Below are 10,503 nucleotides of genomic sequence, written 5' to 3'. Positions count from 1 at the left end.
CCTACATAAAACAGCGCCGAGCTACGCGACACGGGACACCGCGTATGTACCGCCAGCCGCAGGCCAACAGCCACAGCTATATACAACAGGAGAGGAAGGGGGTCTCCCAGCCCCCCTGCTCTAACCACTAGACCCCACTCCTCTCCCAGACTTGGGGAAAGAACCCAGGCGTCCTCCCAGCCCCTCACACAACTAGACTCCACTCCCCTCTCTCCCAAAGGCAAGGATAGAACCCAGGAGCCCTGGCTTCCAGCCCCCCATCCTTCCCCCGCTGTCATCACTCGCCCCCACTCCTCTTCCTGAGCTGAAGAGAACCCAGGCATCCGGGCCTCCAGCCCCCTGTGGGCCAGGGCTCAGTGGCAGGCATTGAAGGGCAGCTTGGCCACCCCCCCGTGCAGCTCCATGGTGCCCTCAGCCCAGGCCACAATGTCCCCATGGGCGTGGCCAGCGCAGGTGGCCAGCCTGTAGACCTCGCCCGGCGCCAGGACGTGGCTCCACACGTGGAAGTCTGCCAGCTCCCCGATGAAAGCCTGCGTGGCATCGAACCGGCCGCCCAGCGTGTCCTGGGGAGGGGGAGAGCAGAGAGGCCAGGGGTAGATTAGGGAGGGCACAAGCCACCCAACAAGGGGGCTAACCCTGGAGCGGATGCTCTTGCCCTGGGGTGTGTGTGGGGGGGTCTCTTACCTGCTCCTGCCCCAGGATGAAGATGCCCCCTGGCTTGATGGGGTGCCAGGGGGCCAGGTTCTCGCCGCTGCCCCGTCGCACCCCGTCCTGGTAGCTCTCCCAGACGCCGTCCCGCGTCGACCAGGTCACGCAGATGTGATGCCACTTGGCGTCGTGGATGGCCAGGGGCAAGGTGGCAGCCTGGGGGTTGGGGCGTGGGGGGGAAAGGGTTAAGGGCAGTGCTCGCCTCTCCCCCACCAACCCCACCCACGATGGGAGCCCCCCCCGCCCAGCTCCCTGCAGCTGAGCACTCCCTGCTGAACCCCCTGTCCTGCTCCCTACAGCCCAGTGCCCCCCTGCTGAGCTCCCTGCAGCATCGCATCCTCTGCTGACCATGGCAGTCCCCAGCCCCACACCTTGTCATTGATGAGCAGCTCCATGGGGTTATTGCCCCACTCAATGAGCACCAGCTCGTTGGCCTGGCCAGGCACGGAGTAGGAGAAGGGAGTGCCAACACCAGGCGCCGAGCTGGACTTGAGCCAGAGGCAGACAGTGAAGGCGAAGATCTCGTGATGCAGTGTCCTCTTCACCTTGACGTACATGTAGTTGGTGCGGAGGGGGAAGCCCACACGGAAAACCTCGTCTGGCTTCTCCGCCTTGTGCCCTAGAGGGACAAGGTCAGTGCCAGGGCGGCCAGACACAACCAGCCCCGGGGGAGAGGGGACTCTGGCCAATAGCCAGTCAGTCATCTCCCCATGCACTGCTACATCCATCAAATCATCATTCCTTCCAGCTGTTCCTTCAAGTAGCCAGCCCTCATTTCATCCATCCATCCATCCATCCATCCATCCATCCATCCATCTATCCAGGTACCATTTCATCCATGCATTCAGTGCTCCATCCATTGATCCATCCCTCATTTCCTCCATCCATCCATCCATCCATGTACCATTTAATCCACCCATTCAACGCTCCATCCATCGATCCATCCCTCATTTCCTCCATCCATCCATCCATGTATCATTTCATTCACCCATTCAATGCTCCATCCATCCATCCAGGTACCAGTTCATCCATCCATTCAACGCTCCATCCATCGACCCATCCCTCATTTCCTCCATCCATCCATTGATCCATTCCTCATTTCCTCCTTCCATCCATCCATCCAGGTACCAGTTCATCCATCCATTCAGTGCTCCATCCATCGATCCATCCCTCATTTCCTCCATCCATCCATCCATCCATGTACCATTTCATCCACCCATTCAATGCTCCATCCATCCATCCATCCAGGTACCATTTCCTCCATCCATTCAACACTCCATCCATAGCTTCACCCATCAGTGATTCCATCCATCCATTCAATTATCAATTCAGCCATCCATAAGTCCATCCATGCAACTATCTCGCTTTGTAGCTACAATTCCACCCATCTGTCTATTCCGTTATCCCCCGTCCATCCCTGCCGCGAGTCCTATTCATCCATCCACAGCTGCAGTCTGGATCCTTTGCTGCCCACCACCACCCGCTATCCATCTGTCGATGCCCCTGCAACCCTGCCCCTCACCCTTCTCATGAGGCCCGTGGACCCTGTTCTTGTGCCACCGCAGCTCCTCGTGACCATGGTGCGGCTCCCCGTGGCCATGGTGCGGCTCCTCGTGGCTGTGGTGATGGTGCTTGGTGGCGTTGAGTTTCTCTTGGATCTGATGCTCCAAAATGCTGATTTTCTTCTGCAGGGCGTCACGCAGGGAGATGGAGAACAGGGAACTGTTGCGGCTGCGCTGGGGGGTGGGGGTGGGGGTGGGAGGAGGGGACTGTGAGCAAGACCCATCATCCTCTCGGTGCCCATCTACCTTGGTATCCCGCCCCATCCCTGCTACCCTGGATCATCCCCGTGGGCCCATCTACCCTGGTATCCTGCCCCATCCCTGCTACTCTGGATCATCCCCATGGGCCCATCTACCCTGGTATCCCGCCCCATCCCTGCTACTCTGGATCAGCCCCATGGGCCCATCCACCTTGGTATCCCACCCATACCTGCTACCCTGGATCAGCCCCGTGGGCCCATCTACCCTGGTATCCCGCCCCGTCCCTGCTACCCTGGATTAGCCCCATAGGCCCATCTAGCCCAGCATCCCACCCCCTGCCACCCTCCTGGATCATAGAGTCATAAATCCCAAAGCCAGGAAGGGCCAGTGTGCTCACCTAGTCTGACCTGTATCATACAGGCCAGAGACCTGCCCTGCAATAATTCCTATGGAAGACCTTTCAGAGAAATTGCCCCGCTCGACTGAAAACGTGGCCGTGATGGAGAAACCACCACGCTCCTGGGTAAATGGCGCTCACTGTCACCTTATTTCCAGTCCAATTGGGTCTTGGTTCAACCTCCAGCCAACAGATCGGGTCCTCAGCTAGATGGAAGAGCCCATTATTAAATATTTGTTCCCCCTCCATATTGGGATCAAGTCCCGCCTTCCCCTTCTCGTTGTCGAGCTAAATAGCTGGAACTCCTGGCGCCTCTTGCTCTAAGGCGGGTTTTCTAATCCTTTAATCACCCCCGTGGCTCTTCTCTGCCCCCTCGCCAACCGAGCAACGCTCTCCTTGGACGGGGGGGGCACCAGAACCGGATGCAGGAGCCCCGCAGCATCGCCCCAGGGCCAAACCACCTCTCTGCTCCTACTCGAGATTCCCCTGGGGATGCTTCCCAGGTTCCCATTAGCCCTTTTAACCTTTGCATCACACAGGGTAGCTCAGGTTCAACTGATTGGCTGCTACGACCCACCCCCAAATCTTTTCCAGAGTTCCTGCTTCCCAGAAGAGAGCCCCCTGCCCCATCCTGGGAGTCCGGCCAGCATTTGTTCCTAGATGGATACAGGGACATTGAGCCATGTGAAAACCCACATTGCTTGCGGCCAGTTTACCAAGTAATCCAGCCAGCTCTGTAGCTGCGCCCTGTCCTTTACGAAGTTAACCCCCATCCTCAGCTGTCGTGTCCTGTGTAAAAGTCACCAGTGACAATTTCACATTTTCTTCCAGGTCGAAAACGTTAACTCGCCTCAGGACCAGGGCCAATCCTTGCGCTGGGCATCACAAAATGCGGAAGAGATGGCCAGCCCTCTGTGGAGATAGAGGCGGTTAGGGACTATTTAGAAAAGCTGGACGTGCACAAGTCCATGGGGCCGGACGAGTTGCATCCGAGAGTGCTGAAGGAATTGGCGGCTGTGATTGCAGAGCCACTGGCCATTATCTTTGAAAACTCGTGGCGAACCGGGGAAGTCCCGGATGACTGGAAAAAGGCTAATGTAGTGCCAATCTTTAAAAAAGGGAAGAAGGAAGATCCTGGGAACTACAGACCAGTCAGCCTCACCTCAGTCCCTGGAAAAATCATGGAGCAGGTCCTCAAAGAATCAATCCTGAAGCACTTGCATGAGAGGAAAGTGATCAGGAACAGCCAGCATGGATTCACCAAGGGAAGGTCATGCCTGACTAATCTAATCGCCTTTTATGATGAGATTACTGGTTCTGTGGATGAAGGGAAAGCAGTGGATGTATTGTTTCTTGACTTTAGCAAAGCTTTTGACACGGTCTCCCATAGTATTCTTGTCAGCAAGTTAAGGAAGTATGGGCTGGAAGAATGCACTATAAGGTGGGTAGAAAGCTGGCTAAATTGTCGGGCTCAACGGGTAGTGATCAATGGCTCCATGTCTAGTTGGCAGCCGGTATCAAGTGGAGTGCCCCAAGGGTCGGTCCTGGGGCCGGTTTTATTCAATATCTTCATAAATGATCTGGAGGATGGTGTGGATTGCACTCTCAGCAAATTTGCGGATGATACTAAACTGGGAGGAGTGGTAGATACGCTGGAGGGGAGGGATAGGATACAGAAGGACCTAGACCAATTGGAAGATTGGGCCAAAAGGAATCTGATGAGGTTCAATAAGGATAAGTGCAGGGTCCTGCACTTAGGACGGAAGAACCCAATGCACAGCTACAGACTAGGGACCGAATGGCTAGGCAGCAGTTCTGCAGAAAAGGACCTAGGGGTGACAGTGGACGAGAAGCTGGATATGAGTCAGCAGTGTGCCCTTGTTGCCAAGAAGGCCAATGGCATTTTGGGATGTATAAGTAGGGGCATAGCGAGCAGATCGAGGGACGTGATCGTTCCCCTCTATTCGACATTGGTGAGGCCTCATCTGGAGTACTGTGTCCAGTTTTGGGCCCCACACTTCAAGAAGGATGTGGATAAATTGGAGAGAGTCCAGCGAAGGGCAACAAAAATGATTAGGGGTCTGGAACACATGAGTTATGAGGAGAGGCTGAGGGAGCTGGGATTGTTTAGCCTGCAGAAGAGAAGAATGAGGGGGGATTTGATAGCTGCTTTCAACTACCTGAAAGGGGGTTCCAAAGAGGATGGCTCTAGACTGTTCTCAATGGTAGCAGATGACAGAACGAGGAGTAATGGTCTCAAGTTGCAGTGGGGGAGGTTTAGATTGGATATTAGGAAAAACTTTTTCACTAAGAGGGTGGTGAAACACTGGAATGCGTTACCTAGGGAGGTGGTAGAATCTCCTTCCTTAGAGGTTTTTAAGGTCAGGCTTGACAAAGCCCTGGCTGGGATGATTTAACTGGGAATTGGTCCTGCTTTGAGCAGGGGGTTGGACTAGATGACCTTCAGGGGTCCCTTCCAACCCTGATATTCTATGATTCTATGATTCTATGACTCCAGTAGAAACACGCCCGCTCGATGGCGACGCCCTGTTTGCAGTCATGTTTTGAGACCTAGCGTTGGCCGGTTTTTAGTCCACGTCTGTGTGGGCCGTGCGGGTTTATAGCGGTCTGGAGTTTTTAATCAAAATGCCGTGTGCTCCCGCGCGAAACGCCGCCCAGCAGTGGCGGTATATTACAGCAACTCGGTTATCGTTAGCACCCAAACTTGTCGGCTCAGCCAAAAGCGAGATCAAGTCAGTTTGACAGGATCTATTTCCCATAAACCCGTGCTGATTGGCTTTAAGTACATTGCCCTCCTTCAATTCTTTATTGAGTCTTGTATCAGTCACTCCATTAACTTGACACCATCAGATCAGGATTAAACAAAGACGGTGACTGGCTCGCCAACTACAAAAGCAGTTTCTCCTCCCTTGGTATTCACACCTCAACTGCTAGAAGAGGGCCTCATCCTCCCTGATTGAACTAACCTCGTTATCCCTCGCCTGAGTCTTGCTTGCATATTTATAGCTGCCTCTGGAAATTTCCACTACATGCATCTGACGAAGTGGGTATTCACCCATAAAAGCTTATGCTCCAATATGTCTATTAGTCTATAAGGTGCCACAGGACTCTTTGCCGCTTTTACAGATCCAGACTAACATAGCTACCCCTCTGATACTTGACTCCATTAACTTGCTAGGGATTGATGTCAGATCGACAGGCCTGGAACTGCCCGGGGTCATATGCTTTATGCTTTTTAAATAGTGGCACATTAGGTTTCTTCCAGTCTTATGCAACTTTCCCAGTGCTCCAAGACTTACTGGAAATCAACATTAATGGCGCAGAGAGCACCTCAGCTAGCTCTTTTAAAACTCTTGGTTGCAAGTTATCTGGACCTGCTGATTTTAAAAGTCTAACTGTAGTTGCTGCTGTTTACCATCCTCCTGAGATACTAGTGGAATGGAAAGTATGGTATCATATGATAGGCCATCATCTATTTTTCCTCAAATACACAACAGAAATATTTGTTGAACAATTCTACCTTTTCTGCTTTATTGTTCATAATTCTACCATTTCCATCTAGAAATGGACCAATTCCATTGCCAGGATTCTTTTTATATTTAATATACTTAAAAAAACCTTCCTTCTTTTTGCACCTAACTCTGCTGGACATAGACAGCTACTTCTGTCTCTTTGCTTCCCTTATCAATTTTCTACAATTCATAGTTTCTGATTTATATTCATTACTGTCAGCTTCTCCTTTGCTTCTGATTTATATTCATTACTATCAACTTCCCCGTTGCTTCTGATTTATATTCATTACTATCAACTTCCCCGTTGCTTCTGATTTATATTCATTACTATGAGCTTCCCCTATCTTCTAGTTGTTATACCTATCAATCTCGCTATCTGCCTTCACTTCCGCTCTAAGGTTGTGTTGTTAACCAGCACAGCCTTCTTTCTCAGCTGTGGTTTTTGGCCTTCTGATTTAGTGTTCTTAGGCAATTTCCAATGATCATTCACATTTTTCTGATTAAATTCTTCCTTCCAGCTCATTTGGCTTATAATTATATTCAGCTTTGGACTCTGGACTTTACTCTGTTTGCACATTATGAATACCATAAAGCCTGGGTCCCTTGTACCAGAGCCATCATTAATGTCGTGATCAGTTCCTCATTCTCTGTTAGGATGAAATTTTATCCAGAATTCCCCCATGTCAGTGGCTACAGCATTTGAGATAGGAAATTGTCAACTAAGATGTTGAGAAATTCCCAGAATGATTTTGTGTTGGCAGCACATGGCCTCCAAAGTATATTACCCAAATTGAAGCCCCAGTGATCATGCAGCTTTTGTTCCTATACATTATAGGGGGCATAAGTTGTTGTTCACTCTGGTCCCTAGTGTGATTTGAGGGGCCTGTAGCAGACTCCAACTAATAACCCTTCTTGTTCTTTATCTGTTAGGCCATTGATCCCAAAGCGTAGATCATTTCCTTCCGTGTTGAGGCGGAAACAGGGCGTGCCATTGGTGGCGTGGATTTCCCTTTCATCCACCAGGTTTCAGTGATACCAGCTAGATTACCCACATGCGAGCAAGGCCAAAGCCTCTTGGTTGTTACCCAGGCGCCGAGCTTTGCTATACAGGCAACTCAAGGCTTTTTCTCCCCTCACAGCCTTTGCTTCATTATTTTTTCCCTCAGAATCCTGATTTTGGGAGAAGCTCCTCCGCTAGGCCCCACTCCCCCTCCCACCATGCTGTGGGGGGCAGGCCGGCCAGAGCCGTCAAGCCGAGATCTAACCCAGCTGGACGCAACATTAAGGGAGACCCCCCCAGACCCGCCTGGCCTGGTATTTAGGCCCAGTGCCCAGCTGAGGCCCTGATCTCCTCCCCCAACACCCCTGTCATGGGGGGGGGATCTGACCCCTACCCCCCACGAGCCAGGCTGTTTACGTTTCCCAGACGCGCTAAGAAGGGACAAGCAGGAAGGAAGAAGCCAAGGGGGTTTATATTTAGCTGAATGCTCCGTCTGGGACCCGAGCTGCTCCCGCTAATCCATCCCCCTCCTCCCACGCAGATGCCCCAAACCCACTGATGCCCCCTGAGCAGCCTTTGTACGGTGCTGGGGGGCAGGCAGCCTGATCCTCATTTAGACCCTACTCCCCTCCCAGAGCCAAGGAGAGACCCCAGGAGTCCTGACTCCCAGCTGCCCTTCCTCTACGTGGGGCATGAATATTCAGTAACGGACTCTCCCCTGTAGCAGAGGAAGGTCGAGCCTGATCCCAGGGCTGGATGTTGAAGCGAGACACATTCCGCGGGAAACAATGTGCACATTTCTCACGGGGAGAGGCATTAACCAGCGGGACGACGGGCCGGGCGGGCGGTGGATTCTCCCTCACCGGCAGCGTTGGGCTGTTCCTCTGAACGCTGGCCCTGGGAACAGCTGGGGGCCGGGCCTCGGGCCTGTGCTGTGCAGGAGTTCAGACCACCTGACCACAACAGTCCCTGCTGGCCTTGGAGCTACGACTCTAACCACTAGACCCCACTCCCGTCTCTTGCGCCTTGAGGAATGGGGCACGGGGCCTTTGCCCTCTGGGGGCGCCAGCTCTGATTTGCTCCAGGGCAGGTGGGCTGGCTCAGGGGGGGGCGGGGAATGGGGCTTGGGGCCCGTCCCCTCTAGGGGGCGCCGGCTCCCACCCGGCCCCAGGGCAGGGACTGGCTGGCTGCATCCCAGGACCCCATGGAATACGTTAGTCTTCCAGAACGGTCCCAGTAATTCAAGGGCAAAGGGGTCTTAACTGGGGTCTTGGCAGATGGTCTTGAAATAGGATCAATCAGGTAATTCCTCCGGGCTCGGATTTGGGGGCTGTTTCTACTTAATTAGTTAAAGCGGAGGCAGGGGGCTGGGAGCCTGGACTCCTGGGTTCTATCTCTGGCTCTGGGAGGGGGGTGGGGGCTAGTGATCACAGGGGGGTGGGGGCAGCAGGCCATGAGGTTCCTAATTGGGGGAGGGATAAGAGAGGTTGAGATGGAGGAAGGGGTGGGGGGTGTAAACTGAGGTAATGGGGGAGGGGCTGGGCAAGCAATGGCCAAGGATGCAGGGGGATGGGGTAGGGGGCTGACCCTACCCTATCATAGGGGGTGATCCTGCCGCAGGGTGAGAAGGGAGGTTATGGGGGTGACAGCTGGGGACTGATAGGGTAGGGTAGGGTGGGGTGGGGGGGAGGGGGCTGCTCATTGAGCACTGCAGCATTTAGGGAGGAGGTGGCTGGGGCGTGGGGTGAATGGGGCCCCACAGTATCTGCTGATGCTCCAGCCCTCCTAGAATGAGTCCAGGGGTGTGGAGGGGGGGCACTGGTGGGGGGGGCAGATGATAGGGGTCAGTGGGCAAAGGGGAGAGGTTAATAGGCAGGGCCTGGGGTCGCTGGGGAAGGTAAGAGGGGGAGGCAAAGAGGTGGGATGGGTCCATGGGAAGGGGATGGGGGTCAATGGTTGGGGTGTGGGGGGAGCTGGGGGTCAGTGAGGGTCAGTGGGAGTGGTCGGGAGGGCTGGGGGTCAGTCAGGAGGGGGGTTGATGGGAGGGTTGGGAGGAGGGGGTAAATGGGAGAGGGGACTGGGGGTCAGTGAGGAGGGGGAGTCAATGGCTGGGGGTGCTGGCGGTCAGTGAGGAGAAGGGTTGAAGAGAGGGTTGGGGGGCCTGGGGGTCAGTGAGGAGGGGGGTGGATGAGAGGGTTGGGGGCGGGGGTCAGTGAGGAGGGGGATCGATGGTGGGGGGGCTGGGGGTCAGCGAGGAGGGGGTTGATGGGAGGGTTGGGTTGGTGGGGGTTAGCGGGGGGGTTGTTGGCTGGGGGGGGGCCAATCCCCCCCTTACCTGGAGGTGCTCCAGCCTCTCCTTGAGCGACTCCAGCATGCGTTCCAGCTGGGGGGGGCCGGCGGGCACCTCCCGGGGGGGGTCCTCCATGGTGTTGGGGGTGGCGCTGGCCTTGCGGAAGGCGGCCTCGCTCCCGGCACCACCCAGGGACTCGGGGTGCTCACGGGGCCCGAAGTGGGGGGTACTCGTTCTCCCGGCCGGCCCCCTCCCGGTGCCCGTGGCTCAGGTTGTCCTCGTGCCCATCCAGCCCGGGCTCCCCCGCCCGCCCGGCCCTCGCACCGGCTCAGCTTGGCCGTCAGCTCCCGCACCGTCTCCCGCTGGTCCAGGATGGTCTCCTTCTGGTGCACCACCGTCTCCCGCAGGTGCAGGATGGTCTCTTTGGCCTCCTCCAGCGTGCCCGCCAGTGCCCCCCGGCCCGCGGCTGCGGGGCCTGCTGGCAGCCCGTCTCCGGCTCCAGGGGCATGGGGCTGCAGACGAATTTGGGCAGGGCATACTCCCCCCTGCCGCCGGGCACCCAGCAGAGGGCCCAGAGGAGAGCCCAGGCCAGCCGCATCCCGGCACCCGCCGGACCCCTCGCCACCGCCCCAGCCTTCCTCCCACGGAGGCGCCCGGACGATCTGTGCCTGCAGCCACTTGGCTCGGCGAGCAGCTGGGACTTTTCTTTTTCTCGCCACCCCCCCCCCCCCCCGCTACTGTCCCGTCCGCCTTGATTTCCCAAATCCCCTGGTGATGGGCGGAGGGTGCCCGTCTCCCCGGAGACGGGGGAA

General features: G+C 55.6%; 1 pseudogene across 1 annotated transcript; it reads right to left on the bottom strand.

Moving 5' to 3' along the window:
• Window positions 1-280: 280 nt before the first annotated feature.
• Window positions 281-10,356, bottom strand: LOC140902211 (neuronal pentraxin-1-like; annotated as a pseudogene). Its single transcript, XR_013634936.1, has 5 exons — window positions 9,737-10,356; window positions 2,231-2,444; window positions 1,080-1,327; window positions 685-864; window positions 281-563 (listed from the first exon to the last, which is right to left on the bottom strand). The product of XR_013634936.1 is annotated as a neuronal pentraxin-1-like (transcript).
• Window positions 10,357-10,503: the final 147 nt, after the last annotated feature.

This window comes from Lepidochelys kempii, chromosome 23 (assembly GCF_965140285.1).
Source record: "Lepidochelys kempii isolate rLepKem1 chromosome 23, rLepKem1.hap1, whole genome shotgun sequence".
NCBI lineage: Eukaryota > Metazoa > Chordata > Testudines > Cheloniidae > Lepidochelys > Lepidochelys kempii.
This window is presented reverse-complemented; position numbering and strand designations above follow the sequence as displayed.